This window comes from Centrocercus urophasianus, unplaced genomic scaffold (genome assembly GCF_019232065.1).
Source record: "Centrocercus urophasianus isolate 14NV4802_14NV808 unplaced genomic scaffold, USGS_Curo_1.0 seq_18, whole genome shotgun sequence".
Classification (NCBI taxonomy): Eukaryota; Metazoa; Chordata; class Aves; order Galliformes; family Phasianidae; genus Centrocercus; species Centrocercus urophasianus.
The window spans coordinates 11,958,862-11,965,218 of NW_024884733.1; the positions used below are offsets into that span (position 1 = coordinate 11,958,862).

Here is a 6,357-nt window from a genome sequence, read left to right on the forward strand (position 1 = left end):
ATCAGAGATCACATACAGTGTTAGCCTGAACACACATTCATCCTTCGTTATGAATGTTTTTGGGCTAAATTTATTCTGGCAGTTTGAAGAAATATAAGTTTCTTCATGGAAGAAAGCAATGCATTTTAAATAAGCAATTCTTTCAACAACTAGAAATAATCACAAATGTCTTCTATTTGCAATCTTCATTAATGTGAGTTATTTCATCACTTTAGGAGAAATCCTTTTCAGAGAAAAACAACAATTAAACCCCTCCTCCCCGACAGGCTCTGACAGCTAAGGATCTATGGATCAGCCATTTTAGTAATTAACCACAATTCCTCTGATTTGTGAATTTCCAGATGATGAGGCAGGAAGCAAGTTACATCTTGGAGAAATTGCCCTCAGGAGAGAGGAAAAACTATTGCGAGGTTGACAGCACAACCTTGTAGCAGCGCAGTTTGCCTTTCCCAGTGGTTCAAGGAGTTCCAAGCACCCTCTTGTAAATCATCGGCTCACATCTATTTATTATCTTCCAGCCCAGTGCACAACACTATCTGTTACACACGGATACCGGCAATATTACAAGGTGGACTCCAGGGATAAGAGACAGCCAACCCCGCACACCTCCCACGCCTGAGTCATACCCGGGGTAACGCCAGGTCCTGCTCATACCTGCTGTCGGCAGAAATGAAACAGTACGAGCTGTTGTGTTTCAGAGCCTTTTTTAATTGATTCTCCAGAATGCTTGATCTTACCTGCTGATATCCCTGTGTTATTATTCAGAGGCACAGTCTATCTGCATAGCAATGGACAAAATGCCTGTGAAAATATTGCTATTCATTCAGTCGATGCCGGAACTGGAGTAGGCACCAGCTACACTCTGCAATGCTTGTCCTGGAATATTAATAAATAAATCATAAAAGCCAATGCTTCAAATATTGAAAAATTCACACTTCAAACTGTGTTTTGAACTATACTGAGAGCAATGTCTCAGATTGTCCTTTTGCTTTATATGAACAGAGGAAATTCAAAGTAGGAGGAACTCTCTCTGGGGATTTGGTGTAGGGGAGTGCCACAAACCATCATCCTTCCTGTCTCTGCCATGCCAGAGTGGCCTCTCCTGGGATGTGCCATGAGGAGCAGACAGCACATCTGGGGAGCTAATGTGGCTTCAGATGAAATTATCTCCTGCAGAATCCATCTTGGCTGACAGCAACGTGCACGCAAAGCAGCCAGGCAGTGGCGGGGAGCCAGGTCACAGCAGGGCAGGTGAAGGCTCGGTGGAAGGCAGCACCTCCCTGTGACTGTCTGGGTTAAACAAAGTTCCTTGCCACACTGGTTATCCTTCTATTCAGGGCTCATATTGGTAAGCTCAATGTCATTGAAGCCCCCAGCCCTGCTACCCACTTGCAGTGCTCTCTCGCTGCAGGTCCTGACTCACAGAGTGCTGCACGGTGTGCTGTGCATGTCCGCTGTGCAAGGAAGGGTGAGGGAAGATGCGCTCTGAAAGGTATGCTCTAGTTCAAGAATTGCTAGCTGGGCTGGTGTCTGAACTGCAGAATGGGTTTCCGTGGTGCGTGTCATGCAGGGGGCTGCTTGTAGGCACTTCTGATGGTTCCTTTTTTTTTTATTTTGCTTTAAAAGCATTGAAATTAGCCAAAAGCTAAAGCATATAATGGTATTTTGTAGTTTAATTGTGAATACAAGGCTGGACTGGCACTGGAAGTCACTCAGGTACATCTAGTCAAAGGCCAGAAGAATAAGCACTGCGGGTATTCAGTGCTTTATCTGATTAGAAAAGCCTGGCACAGATGTGATTTCTGCTCCATATATCAAGTTATGGCAGGCTTTTGCTGCTTCATTATGAAAGCATGTGAAGTAAAATAGGTTTTGGAACATAAAAAATGACAAATCTGGGAAAATATCTATATACCAGATGGGTGTAGGAAGAATCTTTGTGACAAATATATTATTAAGGGAATGCGCATAAGGAAAGAAACAGTGCCCCTCTCCTCCAAGGATGGACAGGCAGGAAGGTGGCGTCTCACTGTGTCTAATGTATTCTCATCTAGCCTAAATCTAATTAATTGTATGGCATCGCTGACATAAAATCTAGGCACCACATGCAATAATCATAAGCTTCATCGGGGTGCTGGTAGGACCTGGCGAGTACTCTGCCATCCCCACTTTGTTCCCCTGGACGTCTCACAGAGGAAAGCTGCTGATGCAGGGCCCTGGCTGCGCACCATGGGCAGATAGTGGCCGCTCACCTCCTCCCCTCACTGCCACACTCCATCATCCTCCTCTGAGGCACTGCTTGGAGGGGCCATGTAGGAATGGACATTATCTGTAGGTTCCAGCTTGAGGCACCTGCAACCTGGGGGACTCTGCAAAATGCTGCCCTGCTGCATGGTGCAGAGGTCTCAGCTTTCCCTTGATGCACACCTTGTTGGGGTTTTGCTACATACCTGGTTTAGACTGAGGGTGCAAATGACCTAACCATGATTAGTGTGTTCAGAATTGAAGTAGAAATGAAAAAGGGAGGAAGGTGGGGCAGTCCTGTCGCTTGGCTTCCTGTAATGCGATTTCACTGATGCCCTATCAGCTATCTGATTGCTCTTTTCCTACTTACACCAAACAAACCGGGAGGCTTTTGCTCACAGGCTTCTAGTACTATTTTATTTGGCAGTTATGGAATAAAAGAATTTTAGTGTTGCCTTAGAGTTTCTCCTGACATCTATCACAACCAATCCAGCTCATATGTGGGTGAAGTGTGTTTTGATCCAATTATACAATTCTACTGGAGCCTTGTTACATTCTCATCCCATGTGCATGTTGAAAAATTCAAACGCAAAAGAAAATTCTACAAAATGTTTCTTACTTACTATAGGCTTGGAGACACAAAGCTAGACCACAGTGCTACTTGTGGAGACTAGTAGCAAACTAGAAAACAACATATTCTTCAGGAAAAATAACAAAAAACGACAGAACGAACCAACAAACCTGTTAATCAGCAGCAAGATTTAGAGGGGGAATAGTACAATCTGTGTTATAAAGAATATTGCAGACAGACTTTGGGGACACAGCCTTACTTCTGTTAATTGCAGCAACAAGAACTTTTTTGGTGTTCATCACAATAGTTATAATGACAAAGCATCTGCCAGTTTGAAGACATTTCTGAGGTGCATAAAAATGACAAATTTCAAGAGAACCCAGACACAAAATGGCCAAGACAATGCAGCTAACATCCCAATGGATCATAATGACTATAATACTTAAAAAACTGATATATTTCCCACACTTGCAATATCTTTATGGCAAAGATGTATTATTAAATCAACAACCCATGTGCTATTTGATTACCATGATGCATAAATTGATCGAGGATATTTCTGGCTCATCATTTCCACTGTTTTCAGGCTGAGAAACATAATGTAGGGAATTAAGTGTTTCCTTTGCTCATCTGCTGTAGAAAGTCGTACAGCTTCATGAAGCACTGCTCCTGGGAGAAGAGGTGCACTTGCTCCAAAGATTTGTGGCTCCATCATGGTGGGCTCTGACATGCCCACACACAGAATGCAGGTCCTAACACTCTGGTGGGAAGATGCCAAGACCAAATCAGCATCTGAGGGCCACCCAAGCTGTTACACAAGCACAGGTGGCTCTGTGGACAAACCCTGATGACAGTACAAGGAGCATGTCTTGGAGCTCAACTGCAGCTGGGAGAAGATTCCTGAGCCACTACTCCTCCTTGGTTAATTAAGTTCTGCCTGCCTTTAATTCCAGTAGATTAATAATCAGTCCAGCTTTCCTTATATCGGAGGCTGCAGAAAGGTTCTTGGCCTCCAGTTCTGAACCCTGCCTGTGTCTCTGCACCTCACGGGAGGGTGGAACACTCAACACATCTCCCCACAGTTCCTCTCGGTCATCCTGAGCCCTGTCATTAAGCTCCACCACAGAAATCTGTTTAGTCACAGAAGCAGATTGCTTCCATGAAGCGCAGAAATGTAATTTGCCAGTACTTACACTTACAATATTAAATAGTAGCAAGTAGATCTTTCACCTTTTCAATTCTTTATAGCAAAAAATACTTGGTGTGAAAATCTCGACTCTACAAGAGTCGATGATAAAATCTGCATCAACGGCAGAGCTGCTTTTACCCTCAGCACGGTGAGTGGTTTTATTGGTTTTGCATTTAAAGCTGTCCTAATACATCCATGCTTTCAGCATAAGCCCAGCATCCTCATACACTTGCAAAGCCAAGAGCTCACCTCCCTGCTGCCCTCAGCCTGCACCTGGCCCATTGAATGGATGTACAAGGTTTAGCACATGCTAGGGCTGTTCTCCCATGGAAATGGATAGCCTTGTCGGCTCTGGAGGCACAACACACTTGAGTGCAGCCATAAGCCACCACGCCTCACCCCAGGCTCCAGCCCACTGTAGTTAATCATTAAATAATTCCCCTGGTGATGTTATCCAGTGCTGATAAATTACAGATTTCATTGTTTTGCCTGGAGCAGCTTTAAATTGTGTTAATTTCATCAAAGATTGACACTGGCTTTTATTTCCTTTTGCTGCTGTTTTGTCCTGTAAAGGAGATGCACACTATAGACTTCAGATTGCTCACATAATTGGCACAATATTTCTTTTCTCATATTTTGAAAAAATTGTAATCAGAGCCTTTGAAATACAGAGAACTTTTGGATCAATAAAATACTAATTGCAGTGTATTCAAAAGAGGAATATTACTGCAAATTCAATAGCTTTTAAAACAACCTTATTGTTGACCATGTTTGTTTTACATGTGATCTCAGAATGCTTTCTAATTTTAAACAGTGTTGAATTTATTCCACCTACAGCACACGTTTCTGACACAGGGTTTTCTCAAAAACTGAAGATGAAATACATTATACATATTCCTGATTAGCCAAACCATCATCAGTCTGATTCTCTCTTTTGGCAATAGAAACAATTTCCCCAGGTAGTCCTATTCTACTCACTCCAAAGAAAAGGGCAATCTTGAGTTCGTTGGATTTTGATCAGACCTTTTATGGCAAATTTTGCCCACTTTGGAACAAGGAACATAATGGTTCAGTGTGTGTTGAAGAATAATAATACGTGTTGATAAAACAGATGCAAAAATTTGGAGCTGTGATTTTCAATTGCAAAATTGATATTAAATATTTTTGGTACCAGAAGCATTTTGATGCGGTACAATAGTCTGTTCTGGTAAGTAAGAAGATGTTTTTATCGTGCAGTGCTGCATCTCCCCGAGCAGTTCTGAATTCTGCTGAGAAATATTGAATAAAACTTCAAATTCTGATTGAGGCCCCATGTCACTGTTGGTGTTTTTAAGACACCTCCTTCAACACTTTCACAGGGTATCTAGGGTATTATTATTATTTTAGCACATAGCATAACACAGTCTAAACCACTGCTTTGCTGTAAATGTGCGGAGATGTTTATTATTTCATGAGCTGTCCGGTGTGCAGACGCTTTCAACGACCCTGACCAGCCTCACCAGGAGCCTCCCACTCCCTAACGATGGGCCCAGGAGCTCTATTTAACCTCAGCCCAGGCTCACCTGTTCTTTTTCATAATGCTGTAGGAGCATGGGTTCTCTGCTTAGTTACAGCTGTAGTTGCCTACAGATCCTGGCTTGTTCACGGATCTCCTGGCTGAGCTGCAGATCTGCCCTGTCCCTGTGGATATGTCTGGCAGTCTGTGGATTATCTCTCATCCTGATCTTGCATAGTGGGTTGACCGCCTATCTTGACTTCAGACCTGTGCCATCCTGTGAGTTGTTCTAGTAACGGGCTGGTGGTTGAAGCTGGCTCTATCCCCAGAGCTGTACTTCTCTCCTGGCTTGGTACTATGGGATGGATCTGCCTGGTGGTGCTCTCAGTTCCTGCTTCTCTGTCCTGCTGGGATAAGGTATGGATTAGCTAAGGTAAATTACTCTGTTAAACATGTTCTTAACTGCAAAGAACCTGCCCTGTCTGTATTTTTATATTTTGTGCTGACTGCTTATAGGTGCTAAGTTTAATATCTCAGGGTGTCTACTATGCCAAAGACAGTTTTGGTGAGCCTAAGCTCCTTTCCCACTCTTGGGGATGGGAGATGCCATCTGACTGTGTGCCTTCCCTGAAGCTGCCATTTCTCTTCTGCTCCAATGCCCAAATATATCTTTGGTTTCTAATCAGTCATGAGAAACTTTTGACAAATCCTTGGAGTCTACATCAGAAATGAGGATGTAAGTTTATTTGAGAGCTGAGAAAAAGCTGGTTGTTATGCTTCAGTTGTTTGCTCTTTTCAATACTGTGTACACAGTGATAAGTTGATCTAAATCCTAGGAAGTTCAGGAGAGTCACTCCA

At 43.1% G+C, this 6,357-nt stretch overlaps 1 long non-coding RNA gene across 7 annotated transcripts in view; it reads left to right on the forward strand.

Moving 5' to 3' along the window:
• Positions 1 to 2,622, forward strand: part of LOC122160970 — a 42,250-nt gene extending 39,628 nt beyond the window's left edge. For 6 of the 7 annotated variants that reach the window (XR_006169011.1, XR_006169010.1, XR_006169009.1 and 3 more), the window contains one exon: positions 519 to 2,622. This is a non-coding gene — a long non-coding RNA (uncharacterized LOC122160970). Of the gene's footprint in view, positions 1 to 341 lie in introns of all 7 variants that reach the window. The other variant, XR_006169012.1, reaches the window with a different exon arrangement.
• The last annotated feature ends 3,735 nt before the right edge of the window (positions 2,623 to 6,357 follow it).